We start from the raw sequence: 20,281 nt of genomic DNA, 5'->3' as shown, positions 1-20,281 counted from the left end.
TTATAGTAAACACATATCAGAAACAGTATTGTATGAGGTTATGCCTTTCAGTCATAGAATGTTTTGTTTGTTTGTTTATTTATTTATTTATTTATTTATTTATTTATTTATTTATTTTGGCTGTGTTGGGTCTTTGGTGCTGTGCACAGGTTTTCTCTAGTTGCGGCGAGTGGGGGCTACTCTTTGTTGTGATGCTCAGACTTCTCATTGCGGTGCCTTCTCTTGTTGCGGAGCATGGGCTCTAGGTGCGCAGGCTTCAGTAGTTGTGGCACGTGGGCTCAGTAGTTGTGGCTTGTGGGCTCTAGAGCACAGGCTGAGTAGTTGTGGCACACAGGCTTAGTTGCTCTGCGGCATGTGGGATCTTCCTGGGCCAGGGCTTGAACCCGTGTCCCTTGCATTGGCAGGCAGATTCTTAACCACTGTGCCACCAGGGAAGCCCATAGAATGGTTTTATTTATTGATTTCCTATTAATTAGACAGTAAATCATATATTATTTGATAGTATTTTTTTCAGTTTTTGTTACTGAATAAGGTAGTGTTGAATAAAGAAATATTTGTCTGAGACTTTCCATTAATCTCCCACTTTCAAAATAACATAATAGTTCATTATGAAACATTATACATTTTAAGTTTTGCCATTTCCAAAAAAATCATTGCAAATATTTTAATGAAAATATTTTGATATAGAGTTTTCAGTAATGCAGTTTTCAAACAAAATAACTTTGAATTAATAAAATAAAAGGATTCATAAAGTGAATGCTTTCACTTTCTTTGTCCTTTCTTTCACTCATTAAAATCAATAATCTGGTCTCGAATATGAGCCTAGAGGAAAATGTCCTATAGAGTATACTTAAGAAGGAGTAACAGTCTTTGTAAGTTATTAATCTTCCATTCCAGCTTGATACACCCAGGCATCCATACACAAATTTTTCCAGACTTTCCATTTTTAGAGCCTCTTATGCAGGTTGTTGAATTATTGAGGGTCTGGGGGAATAGGTATCTGCCTTAATATTCTCTATATCTCTTCTGAAGTTATACTAGCAATTATAAAGATAAGTTGATGATTGAAGGTAATCAGTGAAGTAAATTACACACACATTCGCATGCGTACATATGATTTACATGAAAATTTTATTCAAAACGAAAGTTAATCTAGTTTTTAAATTTTTTGAGTACTCAGTCGGTAATGTATCTTCTGCCTTGTCATAAAAAACAGTTCTTAGAAACAGAAGAATTGGATACTGAGTACAAAATACTGATGTGAAAATCTAAATTAAGGTGTTAAAATTCACATATGGTGATCAGTTCTGACAATACAAATGAAAAAATAAGAAGGTAGGCCAAATAGACTACAGGAAAAAAAAATAGAAAATTTGAATATTATTTCTTCTGCAAGCAAATATGTTTAGTAACATATTTTGAATGAAACATTGAGAGAATTTCATATATTTTATTTATCAAAATGTAAAACGATATTCTACGTGAAAGACACATTAATGTTATTTATATCATCACATATCATTTATTTTCACTTGTAGATAACTTGCATATGTTTTATTGTTATAATTTATACATAGTAAAGAGCAAAACTCTTAATTGTAACAAAACTGTGAGTTTTGACAATTGAGTATTTTCAGACACTATCAACCTGTAGAGTATTTCTCACTCCAGAAATGTCCTTTGTGCCTTCCCAGTCAGTCTCCTAAGGGGGGGAGACACCATTTTGATTTCTGTCTTCATTGACTAGTTTTCTCTATTTTATAGATTTAAATATCCATGTAGTTAGAAAGATACTATATACCTATTAGAGCCTTAATTACTTTGCAGAGCAACATATTTTTAGAGATGTTCATGATTTTACATATGTCAGTAGTCTGTCCCAATTTTTATAGCTGGGTGTTATTCCATTGAATGAGTATATCACAATGCGTTTATCCATGTACTTTCTGTTGGATATCCCTTTTGTATATGGTTTTTGTCTTTTGTGACTAAAAATATTACAGATGTTTTGTGCAAGTCTACTTGCAGTTATATATGTTTATTTTTCTTTGGTATATATTTAGGAGTGAAATTTCTAGATCATAGTGTGTATATTTATATGTGTGTGTATATTTAATTTTATACAGATATTATCAGATTATCTACTAATAAAAGGTGATTTCCTACTTCTGTGTTCGTAAAATCTGTTCCTCTCCCCTACTAGCTTTATTGAGGAATAGTATTCATACAATAAAATTCACTCATTTTAGATGTACTGTTTGATAAGTTTTGTTCATTTTTGTACAGTCATATTACCTTTACTACAAACAAGATATAAAAGCGTTTCATTATGCCCCTATGAAGTCTTACTCTTTATACCTGGACCCTGGCAAACACTGCTTTCTGTTATTGTAATTTTCTTTTCTAGAATCTCATATACTTTGAATCATATAGTATGTAATGACTTTTATCACTTAGCTGTTGGTGTCTTATCTATGAAAATTTTGCCAACTCCAAAGCCACAAAGACTTTCTTCTAGGAATATTACAGTTTTAGTTTTTGTTTTTAAAATTATGGTCTAATTCAAATAAACTTTAGTATATGGTGCAAAGAAACTGTTGGTGTTCTTGCTGTTCTTTTTTTTCAATATAAATGAATATTGAATGTCCTATTACTATTTGTTGAGAAGAATATTCTTTCCCCATAAACTTGCTTTGTCATCATTGCAAAAAATTAATTGACCATGTAAGTGTTGATCTATTTTTTGTACTTTATTTTGTATTCTTGATCTTTAAGGGTATACATTGACAGTATCAGACTCTCTTGATTACTATAGTTTTAGGGTAATTCTTAAAATGAGAGAATGTAAGTATTTCATCTTTTTTTCTTTAAAAAGCTTTTGTTATTTTAAGTTATATCCACTTCTATGTAAATGTTAGAATCAACCTGTTATTTTCCACAAAATTATCTTGTGGATGTTTTATTGATTTTGCTTTGAATCTGTAAATAGATTTGAGGGAATTCTCATTCTGAATGTTTAACTCTGAAGAATTTTCTACCGCAGGGCTCCCCAACCCCCAGGCCACAGACTGGTACCAGTCCACGGCTTGTTAGGAACTGGGCCGCACAGCAGGAAGTGAGTGGTGGGTGAGGGAGCGAAGCTTCATCTGTATTTACAGCCACTCCCCATTGCTCACATTACCTCCTGAGCTCCGCCTCCTATCTGATCAGCGGTGGCATTAGATTCTCATAAGAACGCGAACCCTACTGTGAACTGTGCATGCTAGGGATCTAGGTTACACGCTCCTTATGAGAATCTGTGGGGAGGAAGGTGATCTCCGCATCTTACTCTTCCGCCATCTTCTCCTCTCTTTTCCTTATGAGAATCTAATGCCTGATGATCTGAGGTGGAGGTGAGGCGGTCCCATCACCCCCAGATGGGACCATCTAGTTGCAGAAAAACAAGCTCAGAGTTTAGGGCTCCCACAGATTCTGCATTATGGTGAGTTGTATAATTATTTCATTATATATTACAATGTAATAATAATAGAAATAAAGTGCACAATTAATGTAATGTGCTTGAATCATCCCAAAACCATCCCCCACCCCAGCCTGGTCTGTGGAAAAATTGTCTTCCACAAAACCAGTCCCTGGTGCCAAAAAGGTTGGGGACCACTGTCCTACCATATTTATTATATTTTAGGGTTAAAAAAAAGTACTCTGAGCTTCCAGGCCAAAATACCCAGTTACTTATTAAAGATAGAAAATCAATTTAGCATCACACTTCATACAAAATAATGTAAGGTGACAGTAGATTTAAGGTATTAAGAAACTCAAGAATAGACAGTGTAGGTGAAAGATTTTGCACCTGAAATTATTTTCTTCAGATATCCAGGTAATAGAAAAATAATTTATACTTTCAAGCACTCAGGGAAAATTTCTTTCTGAAATTCTGTGGTATCATCTCAAGCAAACATTTTTGTTTGGTTGGTTTTTGTGTATGTGTTTTGGTTTGGGGTTTTTGTTTGTTTGTTTTTGGTAAAGGGCAGATAGTACATATTTTAGGCTTTGCAGATCACATGATCTCTGTCTTCACTATTCAATTTCAATTCTGCTGTTAAAACATGAAGCCAGGGCTTCCCTGGTGGCGCAGTGGTTGAGAATCTGCCTGCCAATGCAGGGGACACGGGTTCGAGCCCTGGTCTGGGAGGATCCCACATGGCACGGAGCAACTGGGCCCGTGAGCCACAACTACTGAGCCTGCGCGTCTGGAGCCTGTGCTCCGCAACAAGAGAGGCCGCGATGATGAGAGGCCCGCGCACCGCGATGAAGAGTGGCCCCCGCTTGCCGCAACTAGAGAAAGCCCTCGCACAGAAACGAAGACTCAACACAGTCATAAATAAATAAATAAATAAATAAATAAATAAATAAAAGAACGTGAATTTCTAAAAAAAAAAAAAAAAAAAAAAAAACATGAAGCCATCCATAGAAAATTGATCAATTCATAATCATGACTCTGTTCCAATAAAGCTTTATTTACTAAAACAGGAGGCCTAAGGTATTTGGATGTATAATTTGTTGATTGTGCTCTAGTGCAACTATTCTCAGTGTGTTGCCCCCAGGCCAGCACCATCCATAACACCCAGGAACTTGGTAGAAATGGAAATTTTCCCACTTTTTCCCAGATCTACTGAATCAGAAATTTTAGAAAAAATGCTTAGCAATCTCTGTGTCACATAAACTCTAGGTGGTTCTGTGCATGTTAAAGTTTGAGAACCACTAATCTTAAATATCAATTTCAATCAAACAAAGGTTGACTGAAGGAATATCAACAAAATGGCAGTTGATGAGCATTGGATACATTTAATGTATATTTACACTAAAGCAAAAGTAGATATGAGGATGGACTCTGCACTTATTCTAGGCACATTTTGACTCCATTGGAGGGAGGGACAAGAGAACCAACTATCCTGCACCCTCCACTAACAGAAGGAAGAAGCCATCTGCCACTAGACCAGAAACTTTCTATGATACAAGGTAGAGGCTGCAGTCCTGGGGACAGAGCTGGAAGCCTGCCTGTGCTCTGAACTCCACAATGAGAAAGAGGAAGAAAGTGTTTCTTGCTGGGGAAGTACAAGAATGCTAAGAGTGTCCCAACCAGAGACTCAGGCAGTCTACCTTGTGGGAGGAGTGTGGGGTGAGACATCCTCTGTTCAACAGGTGTGCAAGACCTGTTGTCTGAAATCTGAAGGTAAGGAGAGATCCTCTAGAATTCTATACCTCATGCTCAAAATATGACAGTGAGATCAACCACCAGAGAAATTTCAAGACTTTAGTACATGATGGTAGATAAAAAAAGCAAAGGACACACCCAGCACAACTACAGACAGATTGACTCAATCCTCTCATGAATAGGATGCCAAAAGAAGGGACATGGCTTTCCTCTGGATGTAGATATTGTTTACCTTAGCCTTTACTATGCTTTTACACCCAAAGTCTGACATTAAATATATAACAAAAAATCAAGAAACAGTGTTAATAGATATAGTGGAAAAGTAGATATGTTTGTACAGTTGATAAAAATGAGCAGAAAAGAGTCAAATGGAAATGTACTCCTAGAGGGTTTTTGCTCTTGTATGGACCAAATCAATTTCTAATGTAGATCTAATTTACATTTTCACCAAGAAAGTCTGAAAGTTTCATTTGTTTCACATTCTGGTAAATACTTACTATTGCCAAGTTACCCTTCTTCTGGGAAGGAAATCCATCATTTTGGAAAAAAGACCCAAACCTTAGGCAAAAAATAGTTTAAATGTCCAACAAAACCTTTGTATAGATGATGATTTTGAACTACACAAATTCAAATATAATATTGAAAAGGTATATGAACAGAAAGTTCTTAGGAAAAAGACTGCATGAGTCATGTGAACTTAGAAGCATCAAAGTGTAAGTAACTGAAGCCATTTTTAAAGATTAGAGCTTGAGAAAAGGAGTCTAGAATTAAAGTATAAAGACCTCCTTTCTTTAAATTCAAAATGAGGAAAACAAAACATTTAACAACCGAGATGAACTTTCCAAAGAAATCAGAGGAAAACTAGGTAGATATAGTGTTGTGGGAGCCATACAAAGAGTTTCTCAAGCAGGTCATGGTCAGAATTGTCACATGGTTTTGAATAGCCCCACATTCATCAGTTTTTGTTTTTAAAGATATTTTTTTCTCTCTTTTTTTCACACACACACACACATACACTGTATTTTATTTTTACAAGAGATAAATAAACTGACACCAAGAATTGTAAATGGATGACCACAACAAAAGCAACAATGATTGCAATTACCAAACAGGAAATGCACTCATACTATGTCATAATATTGACATTCAGTCCAGTAATCCTCCACTGTAACAGCTCCTTTACTTTGCAGTGAAAATTGATTTGTATACTTTTTGCCTCTGAGTCCTTGTGGGATTTTTTTTTTCATTCAAAGTCACAAAAATTATAATCATCCTAATCAGTTCACTCAGTCCCATGTAATTAATTTTTTTTTCATCTTGATCTTTTGTTAGCAATTTTATGAATTCATCAGTTTTCCATTAGAGTTCTGAAAATGCTTATTCATTCAGTTCAGCAGTATAGTCAGTTACCAGAAACCTGTACTTGTCAGAGTCTTTTCCATGAATTCCTTGAAGATGAAACCCTTTTATAGGAACATTTTTGCAAAATCATCAGAGTACACCCAGAACTGTCTGTAAATGACAAAAGACTTAAAAATGACCATGGTTAAAGATTTGATGAAAGTTCATAATAATGCAATTGACAAGGAAATTTAGTTATTTCTGAGATATACATTTTAAAGTAATAACTAGAATTATGACTTATAACATTATACCAGAACATATAAGATTTTTAGAAATTTCATGTAATGTCTGAAACATTTATATTAACATATTTCCATATAAATAATCCAAAGAAAGTTTAGTATTAGTTGTTTTTTTGTTTGTTTATACTGCAGGTTCTTATTAGTCATCAATTTTATACACATCAGTGTATACATATCAATCCAAATTGCCCAATTCAGCACACCACCATCCCCACCCCTCTGTGGTGTTCCTCCCTTGGTGTCCATACGTTTGTTCTCTACATCTGTGTCTCAGCTTCTGCCCTGCATACCGGTTCATCTGTACTGGTTTTCTAGGTTCCACATACATGCGTTAATATACGATATTTGTTTTCTCTTTCTGACTTACATCACTCTGTATGACAGTCTTTAGATCCATCCACGTCTCAACAAATGACTCAATTTCGTTCCTTTTTATGGCTGAGTAATATTCCATTGTATATATGTACCACATCTTCTTTATCCATTCGTCTGTCGATGGGCATTTAGGTTGCTTCCATGACCTGGCTATTGTAAATAAGGCTGCAGTGTACATTGGGGTGCATGTGTCTTTTTGAATTATGGTTTTCTCTGGGTATATGCCCAGTAGTGGGATTGCTGGATCATATGGTAATTCTATTTTTAGTTTTTTAAGGAACCTCCATACTGTTCTCCATAGTGGCTGTATCAATTTACATTCCCACCAACAGTGCAAGAGGGTTCCTTTTTCTCCACACCCTCTCCAGCATTTGTTGTTCGTAGATTTTCTGATGATGCCCATTCTAACTGGTGTGAGGTGATACCTCATTGTAGTTTTGATTTGCATTTCTCTAATAATTAGTGATGTTGAGCAGCTATTCATGTGCTTCTTGGCCATGTGTATGTCTTCTTTGGAGAAATGTCTATTTAGGTCTTCTGCCAATTTTTGGATTGGGTTGTTTGTTTCTTTAATATTGAGCTGCATGAGCTGTTTATATATTTTGGAGCTTAATCCTTTGTCAGTTGCTTCATTTGCAAATATTTTCTCCCATTCTGAGGGTTGTCTTTTCAAAGATATTTTTTATTAAGGTCTATATGTATTTCTGTTTCTTTTTAAGATTCCTTTTTTTTTTTTTTAACTTCTGGAATTTTAATATTCTTTGTATTTTATAATTCAGTGATTATAACTTTTATCTGACATTTTTGTCTCCAACTTCACTTTTTATACCAACAGACTCTATACTCCAAGCAATATCAGTGAGTATATGACCAAAGACAAGTTATTTTCATCAGAATTTTTAACTTGAAAAAAGGTACCTACCAATAAATCAGTACCTTTCCCCCAAATCCCACTAAGCTCCATTAGTCAGAATTGGTTTCTAGTACTATGGAAAAATCTTAACTAGTCACATAGCGCTCACTACTGCCCTCATTATTAGATAATTTAGTTGTATCCTAACATATATAACTGTGGTTAATTGATAGTAATATAGTTGCTTTTAACAGCCACACTAGTGTTTATTCCATATGGAAGTGATCATGCATTTTGAAGCTAAAGTAAACACATAAGCGAAAATATGATGGTATAGTTAATGTATGTACAAAAATCAACATCTAAGTTTAGAATTTTGTAAAAGAGGCAATTATATTGGTCTGGTATGGTTTATGATTTACTTTTACTGTTTATTGTTTAGTAATTGATTATAATCCAGATGTTTAAAATTCTATCCATAGTTTTAATTTTCAATTTAGTTGATTTTTGTCTTAAGACCACTCTCAAGAAAGTATATAAATTATTTTGAAGAGAAGAATATATTAGAAGACTAAAGTTGTTCCCTGCAATTTTCTTAATTTCATTATCAATATACATGTAGGAGATTTTACTAACAGTTCATAATATCTCCAGCAGCAATAACACACAGCCATAACCCCTACCACCTTTGGTTAATGGTTCTTTCTATGTTCATACAATCACTGTAAGGCCTATTATAGCTGTTTAAACTTTTTTCTAGCCAGCACGTAGGCATATCCAGCAATCATGACTTAAATTTAAACTACATTTTATTTGAATGTATGTTATACAGTAAAACAACTTTAAAGTAATTTCTTTTCTTATGCTCTCTCTAGTCTCCAAAAAGTATCTATCTCAGTCAGACTAATTTATTAAATTTAATGATGCAAAATCTGAGTATGGACAGAAAAAGCAATGGATCTGACAGGATAAAAGAGTGAGAAAATTTAGCAAGAAAGGTCTAGTCAGTGTACATTGAAGAGGTGAGACAGGGAATAATATATTTCCTTCTGGCTAAGGAGTAAAGATAGTTTTTATGGTTTAGAAAGAAAGAAAAAGAATCCTAATTATAGAGGATACAACAGAAAATAAAGATTTTTGTATGCTTTTGTTCACAGAAACCAAATATTTGTGTACCTTCCATAGAGAAAAGCAATGAACACCAAAACGTTAATTTTTTTTAAAAAGCTGTACTGGCCCAAAAGACTGTCCAGACCACCTGAATATCCTTCCCTGTAGTGTTTTTAGGTGCAAATATGAAGACAGAAATAACCAAACTTGTCATTTAGAAGATGCTATTGGATAATTCAGAATAATGTAAATATTATCACAAGGATTTTTGCATCTGTGATTGAGGGATATTGGATTGTCTTAATCTGCTTCTGTAATTTTTTGTCTGGCTTTGGTTTTAAGGTAACTGGCCCATAAAGTTAGTTAGAAAGTGTTCATTTCTCAACTGTTTTCAGAAAGAGTTTGTGTAGAATTTTTATTTCCTCCTTAAATGTTTGAAACAAACAAAAGAAAATAATAAACCCTGTGTGTTAGACAGAATACTAGTCCTCCAAAGGTAGTCACGTCCTAATTCTCAGAACCTGTGAATTGTATGTTAAATGGCAAAAGGGACTTAGTAGATATGATTAAGGATATGGACGTGGAATTGGAGAGATTTCCTCAGTTATCCGGTTAGGCCCAGTATAATTATGTGAATCCTTAAATGCAGAAATGCAGAGGGTCTTTCCAGGACTGTGGCTACAGAGGAAATGTGAGGACAGAGGAAAGGTGAGAGAGATGACAAATAGCTGGCTTTTAAGATGGAGGAAGAGAACATGGAACACCTTGGATTCTGGGATCTTTTAGAAGCTGTGAAAGGCAAAATAACAGATTGTTCTCTAGAGGCTCCAGAAAGCATTGCAGTCATTCTGTAAATTTCTTGAACTTCAGAGATAAGGAATAATTTGTCATATATGTAGTTAAAATGATATTCCATGATTAAAGCTAGAAAGTTGGATTAGACCCAGAATTTTCCAAAGCAACAGTCATTGGTAGAAGAGAGAGAATACATATTTACAAAATTCTCAAGGAGGAACCTAGTAGATAAATAGGCAAACCAGAATGAATAGCTGGCTGAATTGTAAGAGGTCACCCAGGAATTTCAGGTTTCTTTATTCTTGTAGTTCTATAGTGTCTTAGGATGTTTTATTCATTTACATGGTCAAAAAACTAAAGCATTCAGGGCTTCCCTGGTGGCACAGTGGCTAAGAATCCACCTGCCAATGCAGGGACGCGGATTTGAGCCCTGGTCTGGGAAGATCCCACATGCCACGGAGCAGCTAAGCCCGTGCGCCACAACTACTGAGTCTGCTCTCTAGAGCCTGTGAGCCACAACTACTGAGCCCGCGTGCCACAACAACTGAAGCCCTGGCGTCTAGAGCCCGTGCTCTGCAACAAGAGAAGACACCGCAATGAGAAGTCTGAACACCGCAACGAAGAGTACCCCCTGCTTGCCACAACTAGAGAAAGCCCGCGCACAGCAACAAAGACCCAACACAGCCAAAAATAAATAAATAAATAAATTTATATTAAAAAAAAGAACCAAAAAAAAAAAAAAAGAACCAAAGCATTCATAATATGTCACTCCTGCAGCTTGCAAGAGGAAGGAAATAGTAAATAGCGGACAAGCAGCTTCCTTCTATGGATATGCTCAACAAAAGCTGCCTATCTCATTTCTGTATACCAGTGACCAAAACATTGCTATATACGACACTGTCATTAGATGCAGAGGAGACTTGGGTTGGACCAGTGCTGTGTGGACATGTACTCATTTGAAACTTGTGGATCCTATTACTAAAAGAAAAACATCAGGCAAAAGTTAGGAATCTATTAAAAGTATCTGCTTCACTATACTCAAGTTTCTATGCATGTAATTGTCAATCACTCTTTAGAGAACTTACTAGTTACTGAATGGAGCTCATCATGCAGATTCTTGGGAAGAGTCACTGTACTTTGGAGCCAGTCAAGAGATGGCTCTTCATTTTCTGTTGATCTTTACCTAGAAGACACATTTTCTTCTCTACCCAATATAAATTGGTGAAGAATGAGCAAGATTACTGCAAAAAGCGGGGGTTGGGGGGAGGGGAGTGCAGAAAGCATACTGCAGTCAGTATTTTATAGCAATTATTAACCTCTGTTGGTGGTAATTGTGAGAAATTTCCATGATTATCCACCTGGCAACCCTATTTCTAGCCTTTAGAAATTATCTTTTCCATTATCCTCAGTGGTGCCTGGCTTTTCACTGTAGAAAGATCTTACTAGTCATTTATCCTCTTTGGCCCCATCTAAAGTGGGCACTGAAGTCTATGGACTGAACAGACTTTTCAGCCTTGTGATTGTGGGCTTATATTTCTTTGGGGATACAGATCCCCTCAGAGGCTTCTGGTTTATTTGCTTCCCATGATTTCAACAGTCACAGATCACATCTGGTCACAATTCTTGAGAAGCCAGCTGAAACAGCAGGCTTGGAGTGAGCTGGGAAGACCACTACCATTAATCTCTTCTTTGCAGCTGAGCTGGCTCCCACTGTCTGGCCCTTAACTGGAGGCTCTTGAAAAAGACACTGAATGTCAATCCTATCTCCTGCTGCTTGGACTTCAGAAGCCTTTGGCTTTCCCACCACTGAGGCCCAAAGTTATCGAAATTTCAGTCAATTTAAATTGTAGGCCATATGCATAGAAATTTTCTTAAAGCAGAGTTGAATTCCCTTCTATCTTTGCTTGCAAATTAACTGATTTTTCCCTGATTGAATCCCTTTCTTATATCTGCCAAAAGCATCAAGAAGCACCAATACTTTCAGTTTTTTAAATCACATGTTCAATAAGCACATGCTCTGTGTTCTACATGTGCTCCATGTCCGTACATGGGGGACAATTTTACCACCTGTATTGCCGAGATAATTGTAAACTTTCTACCCTGCATCATAAATATATTGCCTGCATGCCAGCTGCTAAGCCAGTGCCACATACTTTAGATGTTTTTGGTTATGAGAGCATCATGCTTTCAAATATCAATTTTGTGTATTCATGGAGTGTAAATTAAGCCTCTGTAACAGAGTTCCAACAGAAAAATGAATGTTTTTTCTTCTCATGTAATATTGCAGAGGATATTTAATGGTTCAGAGTGGATAGAAAGCTCTGTTCCATAAGGACATTTAAGTTCTTGGTAAAATACTCCCTAAGGTGTTACCCTAGTCTTCACTGCCAACTGGCACAGTATTTTTGCCTCATGGCACATAGGATAAAGGAATTGAAGGGCAAACCTCTTTTTAAGGAGGTGATATATAATCTGTGCATATCATTTCCACACACAACCTAATGGCCATGGTTCGCCACAAAACCATACCTGTTTACAAACCAAGCTAAGAAATATGCTTGCACGAACTCAGTAGTTCTATTACAATAAGGAAGAAGACTTTTGTGGAAAAATTAGCAACCTTTGCTATATATCAGAAATAATACAATTACTGACTTTTACTGTGTTCCAGGGACTTTGTTAGATCAACATCTGCTATCAATGTGTTACTCATTATTTTCTCTATTTATGAAATAAGCAATCTTAGTCTAATGTTATGAGCGCAATGTCCAGATTATTACACCCATCTGTGGATTCCAGAACTATAAATTCTTATACATTATTACATAAGTATTTACTGATGTATTGTGTAATTATAGATTCTTAGAGGTAAACAATGCATTAGTGAAGAGTTACATTCAACTGATCATTTTATAGATAAGAAAGTTGATTTTTAAAAGTAGCATATATCTGAATTACTTCAGGAACTGTAACAAGGAAACAAGACTTACATAATCTAACTTATTGCTTTTTAAAAGGCTCTTAATTATAATGTTATATATGCACAACATACATGGAGAGCACTCACACTTGATATGCATACAGAACATTGTGAGGACCTGCAATGCACAAAACAGTAGCTGCTATCCACATGAGACTATTGTAAATTTAAATTAATGAAGATGAAAGAAAATTAGTGATATAGTTCCTCAGTCACTCTAGCCATATTTCATATGCATAGAAGCTGCAGAGGATTGGTGGCTAATATGTTGGACAGCAAAGATATAGTTTCCATCATTGCAGAAGATTTTATTGCATAGTACTTGTCCAGACACTAGATAGAGTTTGGTGAATACAAATATAACCAAGGCTTACAAGAACTTGATTTGATTGATAAACTGAATAATACATTAAACTATTCTTGTGAAAAATGTCTAGGACTTCCCTGATGGCACAGTGGTTAAGAATCCGCCTGCCAATGCAGGGGACACGGGTTCAAGTCCTGGTCTAAGAAGATCCCACATGCTGTGGAGCAGCTAAGCCCATGTGCCACAACTACTGAGTCTGCACTATAGAGCCCACGAGCCACAACTACTGAGCCTGCGTGCTACAACTACTGAAGCCCGCGTACCTAGAGCCCATGCTCCGCACAAAAGAGAAGCCACCGCAGTGAGAAGCCCGCACACTGCAACGACAAGTAGCCCCCGCTAGCCACAACTAGAGAAAGCCTGCGTGCAGCCATAAAGACCCAACACAGCCAAAATAATAATAATATTATTGCTAATATTAGTGACATTAGTAATATAGTGATAATATTATGTATTATCACTCTAAGCTTCTGGACTAACTTGGTATAGAAAAAAATTATTATGCCTTTGTGGTAGTTTTTTTTCATCAAAAACACAGTGAAGAGATTGGTTCAAGATGGTGGAGGACATGCACTCACTCCCTCTTGTGAGAGCACCAGAATCACAGCTAACTGCTGAACAATCATCAACATGAAGACACTGGAACTCACCAAAAAAGATACCCCACATCCAAAGAAAAAGGAGAAGCCACAGTGAGACAGTAGGAGGGGCACAATCACAATAAAATCAAATCCCATAACTGCTGGGTGGGTGACTCACAAACTGGAGAACAAGTATACCACAGAAGTCCACCCACTGGAGTGAAGGTTCTGAGCCTCACGTCACACTTCCCAATCTGGGGGTCCGGCAACGGGAGGCGGAATTCTCAGAGAATCAGACTTTGAAGCCTAGTGAAATTTGATCGCAGGACTTCGACAGGACTGGGGGAAACAGAGACTCCACTCTTGGAGACACACGCAAAGTAGTGTGCGCATCGGGACCCAGGGGGAAGGAGTAGTGACCACAGAGAAGACTGAACCAGACCTACCTGCTAGTGTTGGAGGATCTCCTGCAGAGGCAGGGGGAAGCTGAGGCTCACTGTGGGGACAAAGGCATTGGCAGCAGAAATTCTGGGAAGTACTCCTTGGCATAAGCCCTCCCTGAGTCTGCCATTTACCCCACCAAAGAGCCTGTAGCCCCCAGTGCTGGGTTGCCCCAGGCCAAATAATCAACAGGGAGGGAACTCAGCCCCACCCATCAGCAGACAAGTGGATTAAAGTTTTACTGAGCTCTGCCCACCAGAGCAACACCTAGCTCTACCCACCACCAGTCCTTCCCATCAGGAAGCTTGCACAAGCCTCTTAGATAGCCTCATCCACCAGAGGGCAGACAGAAGAAGCAAGAAGAATTACAGTCTTGCAGCCTGTGGAATGAAAACCACATTCACAGAAAGATAGACAAAATGAAAAGGGAGAGGACTATGTACCAGATGAAGGAACAAGATAAAACCCCAGAAAAACAAAATGAAAATAGGCAACCTTCCAAGAAAAGAATTCAGAATAACAATAGTGAAGATGATCCAGGACCTCGGAAAAAGAATGGAGGAAAAGATTGAGAAGGTGCAAGAAATCTTTAACAAAGACCTAGAAGAATTAAAGAACAAACAAACAGAAATGAACAATACAATAACTGAAATGAAAAATACACTAGAAGGAATCAACAGCAGAATAACTGAAGCAGAAGAATGGATTAAGTGACCTGGAAGACAGAATGGTGGAAATCACTGCCATGGAACATAATAAAGAAAAAAGAATGAAAAGAAATGAAGACAGCCTAAGATACCTCTGGGACAACATGAAACACACCAACATTTGCATTATAGGGGTCTCAAAAGGAGAAGAGAGAGAGAAAGGACCCAAGAAAATATTTGAAGAGATTACAGTCAAAAACTTCCCTAACATGGGAAAGGAAATAGCCACCCAAGTCCAGGAAGTGCAGAGAGTGCCAGGCAGGATAAACCCAAGGAGAAACATGCCAAGACATATAGTAATCAAAGTGACAAAAATTAAAGACAAAGAAAAATTATTAAAAGCAGCAAGGCAAAAATGACAAATAACATACAAGGGAACTCCCATAAGGTTAACAGCTGATTTCTCAGCAGAAACTCTACAAGCCAGAAGGGAGTGGCACGATATATTTAAAGTGATGAAAGGGAAGAACCTACAACCAGGATTACCCAGCAAGGATCTCATTCAGATTTGACAGAGAAATCAAAAGCTTTACAGACAAGCAAAAGCTAAAAGAATTCAGCACCACCAAACCAGCTCTACAACAAATGCTAAAGGAACTTCTCTAAGTGGGAAACACAAGAGAAGAAAAAGACCTACAAAAACAAACCCAAAACAATTAAGAAAATGGTAATAGGAACGTACATATCAATAAATACCTTAAATATGAATGGATTAAATGCTCCAACCAAAAACACAGGCTCCCTGAATGGATACAAAAACAAGACCCATATATATGCTGTCTACAAGAGACCCACTGCAGACCTAGGGACACATACCGACTGAAAGTGAGGGGATGGAAAAAGATATTCCATGCAAATGGAAATCAAAAGAAAGCTGGAGTAGCAGTACTCATATCAGATAAAATAGACTTTAAAATAAAGAATGTTCCAACAGACAAGGAAGGGCACTACATAATGATCAAGGGATCAATCCAAGAAGAAGATATAACAATTATAAATATATATGCACCCAACATAGGAGCATCTCAATACATAAGGCAAATGCTAACAGGTCTAAAAGAGGAAATCGACAGTAACACAATAATAGTGGGGGACTTTAACACCTCACTTACACCAATGGACAGATTATCCAGACAGAAAATTAATAAGGAAACACAAGCTTTAAATGACACAATAGACCAGATAGATTTAATTGATATTTATAGGACATTCCTTTTGAAAACAGCAGATTACACTTTCTTTTCAAGTGCACACGGAACATTGTCCAGGATAGATCACATCTTGGGTCACAAATCAAGCCTCCGTAAATTTAAGAAAATTGAAATCATATCAAGCATCTTTTCCAACCACGACACTATGAGATTAGAAATGAATTATAGGGAAAAAAACGTAAAAAATACAAACACATGGAGGCTAAACAACACGTTAATAAATAACCAAGAGATCACTGAAGAAAGCAAACAGGAAATCAAAATACTGAGAGACAAATGACAATGAAAACACAACGATCCAAAACCTGTGGGATGTAGCAAAAGGAGTTCTAAGAGGGAAGTTCATAGCAATACAATCCTACCTCCAAAAACAAGAAAAATCTCAAATAAACAATTTAATCTTACACCCAAAGGCTAAAGAAGAATAAACAAAACTCAAAGTTAGTAGAAGGAACAAAATCATAAAGATCAGAGCAGAAATAAATGAAACAGAAACAAAGAAAATAATAAAGATCAATAAAACTAAAAGCTGATTCTTTGAGCAGATAAAAAAGATTGATAAACCTTTAGCCAGACTCATCAAGAAAAAGAGGGAGAGGACTCAAAACAATAAAATTAGAAATGAAAAAGGAGAAGTTACAATGGACACGGCAGAAGTACAAAGCATCATAAGAGACTACTGCAAGTGACTCTATGCCAATAAAATGGACAACCTGGTATCAATGGACAAATTCTTAGAAAGGTATAACCTTCCAAGACTGAACCAGGCGGAAATAGAAAATATGAACAGACCAATCACAAGTAATGAAATTGAAACTGTGATTAAAAATCCTCCAACAAATAAAAGTACAGGACCAGATGGTTTCACAGGTGAATTCTGTCATTTAGAGAAGAGCTAACACCCAGCCTTCTCAAACTCTTCCAAAATATTGCAGAGTAAGGAACACTCCCAGACTCATTCTACGAGGCCACCATCACCCTGATACCAAAACCAAAGATACTACAAAAAAAAGAAAATTACAGACCAATATCACTGATGAATATAGATGCAAAAATCCTCAACAAAATACTAGCAAACAGAATCCAGCAACACATTAAAAGGATCATACACCATGGTCAAGTGGGATTTATCCCAGGGATGCAAGGATTCTTCAATATATGCAAATCAATCAGTGTGATACACCATATTAACAAATTGAAGAATAAAAACCATATGATCATCTTAATAGATGCAGAAAAAGCTTTTGACAAAATTCAACACCCATTTATGATAAAAACTCTCCAGAAAGTGGGCATAGAGGGAACCCACCTCAACATAATAAAGGCCATATATGACAAACCCACAGCAAACATCATTCTCAATGGTGAAAAACTTGAAGCATTTCCTCTAAGATCAGGAATAAGAAAAGGATGTCCACTCTCGCCACTATTATTCAACATAGTTTTGGAAGTCCTAGCCATTTGGAAGTCCTAATTTGAATGATTTTTATAATAATTGGGTTTATATCTCAGATTAAATTACTTTAAGGTGTAATAATTCCTTCTAAAATATCTTTGTTTTTATTCAGTGTTCTGACTGCATTTGCAGAGATCATTTATAATCAGCATTTTATATTTATGTGTTTGAAGACTTCTTTCTCATCTTCCTTTTTTCTTTAACATTTTATCAATTAGTGGTATAATTCATTTTCAAGATAGTTTTCATAAAAATATATATTTGGCTTTATTTTCTTTATTTTTATATGTGAAAATATTTTCTTTTGTCTTAGCAATAGGTGACAATTTGACTGGTATTATTAAATTATTTATGGTTCCTCTTAAAACTATGTTTCATTTATTTTTTGAGTGGAACATTGAGATTTGTAGAAAAGAATAAAGTCAACTAATTTTTGTTCCTTTGAGGAAAACCATTTTCTTCCTTATTTTACGTTTGATATTTTCTCAAATAAAAAGATCATTTTTAATGTAACTGAGTCAAATCTTTGTACATTTGAGAATGATTAATTCCACTATTTATGTAATTATTATTATTATTTTTTATGTTTCAGCTTCTGAAACCTTCTATATCTGAGTTGGATTTAATCTTCTGAATACGTCTTTTTATATCCATGTCACTTTTTAATGTACTTTTTTTGTTCTACTGTGGTCTTCAAAGTGATTACTCAAAATAACCCCTATGTAGTATCACAGTTTTTTGCAATATCAATTATGTCCTTTACATACTGAAGAGAAAACTTGTTTTATTTTAGTTTTGCTACACAATATTAGAAAAACTCTCCTCTCCACCCCTGAAGCTAGAAGAAGGGTAGCCTATGACTGTTTTCCATACCATGAGATTAAAGCAAGGGCATATAGAAGAAAGGCAGAGGTGAGACTAAGTGAGCATACGGAATGAGAATAAGGCGATGGTCTCACCACCTGATCAGCAGCACTTTGGTGCCTGTTTCTGCTCTTCTAGCCTTCCTTGGTTTTTACCGTTGTTGATCCTATTTTCTGTCATTTTCTTAGGGACTGTGGATTTTTTTTCAATATATTCTTCCAATGAAATATTTCCTGATTGTCAACCATATCTGCTGTTTGCAACAAAGATTCTGATTAATATACTTTGGGTGCTATCTGACATTATTTTTCTGTTTAAAGTTATTTATTTCTATCCCTACATTCAAATGTGTCCATTCTCTATCATAATTTTTTTCAGGAAGACACAGAACTCTTTTATATTTCTGGGTAGAACCAGTAGATTTCATTTCTATTTTTTATGTATTTGTCAAACTCCCTGGCATATACTATATGCTCAGAAAATACTTTCTCTTTTAAAGGAAGAATTCAAGGGAAAACTGAGAATAGAAAGTTCAACAAGAAAGAAAAACAACATACTTTAAAATAATCATTTTGATAGTAAAATATTTATCCAAAATAATAATAGCCACTGAAAACCTCTTTATTTTGCTAAAAAAAATTTAAGAACCTTCTTCTAAGGTAATCTCTTTTATGTTTTTACCAGAGAAGTATTAAGTTTTCTTTAGCTATTTTGTCTTCTAGGTGACAAGAACTATCTGACTTCCTTTGCCTCCTATGAACAGAGTTTATTCATCTATCCAAAGTCTCTGCTATATGAAAATGACAATTATTTTTGTTTTTCTTAAATTCACAATCTCCTCTTTGTTTGTTTGTTTTATCAGTTTTTCCCCATAGTCCATTGGAAAAACAATGGTCATTGAAAAAATGAATGACCTATTTTTATGCATCCAGGTTGTTAATTTCACCTACTTCTTGATTTATCTGTGCATGAATAATCACTCAAACAAGGAGCTGTTCTTTCCTGCACAGGGATTTCTTTTTATAGCGCTTCTCCATCATACCTGCAGAGTATCTATATCTTAACTATCCAGTATAGTTAACGTGCACATTTTAAGCAAACAGAATGTATCAAAGTAAGGTCACCAAAAACATCTACTAAAAAGTTCATAGGTGATAATCTAACCCCTAGAAAACAGTATTGAGACTGCTGAGGCGTAGACGGAATAGGGCACAGAGAGAAAGACATTAACTCCCTCCAGACAGAAGTCAGGAGCAGAGAATGGGAGCTAGTGATTTGGAAGGCCTGGTGACGTGAAGGTAACTGCATAGAAATCCAGAAGATTGTCATTGACCTTACTAACACTGCCCAGTAATAAAACAAAGGCAAGTGACATAGGCAAGGAAATATAAATTATTGTAGAGCTATATTATACATTTACAAATCAGAAATTTTTGCATACCATTTTAAATTTGTATGTAAACAAAAACGTTTGAATTTTGGAGTTAATTATAATTGTATAAAATAAATATGATCTTGATTATTTTAGTGCTGGAAGAGAATTATATACCAAGGCTATTTAAACATAGTAAATAAATTTTAGGTGGTGTGGCAATTATCCAAGTAAAAATTCAGTGAGCCATACTAGATAAAATATATATGTTCAATGGCAATTCATAATCATAGCTAACATTTTCCAAAAAT

The sequence above is a fragment of the Balaenoptera physalus genome (assembly GCF_965194825.1).
Source record: "Balaenoptera physalus genome assembly, chromosome: 3".
In the NCBI taxonomy this organism is placed as follows: Eukaryota; Metazoa; Chordata; class Mammalia; order Artiodactyla; family Balaenopteridae; genus Balaenoptera; species Balaenoptera physalus.
The sequence above is the reverse complement of the archived record's forward strand: the minus strand, read 5'-3'. Positions refer to the sequence as shown.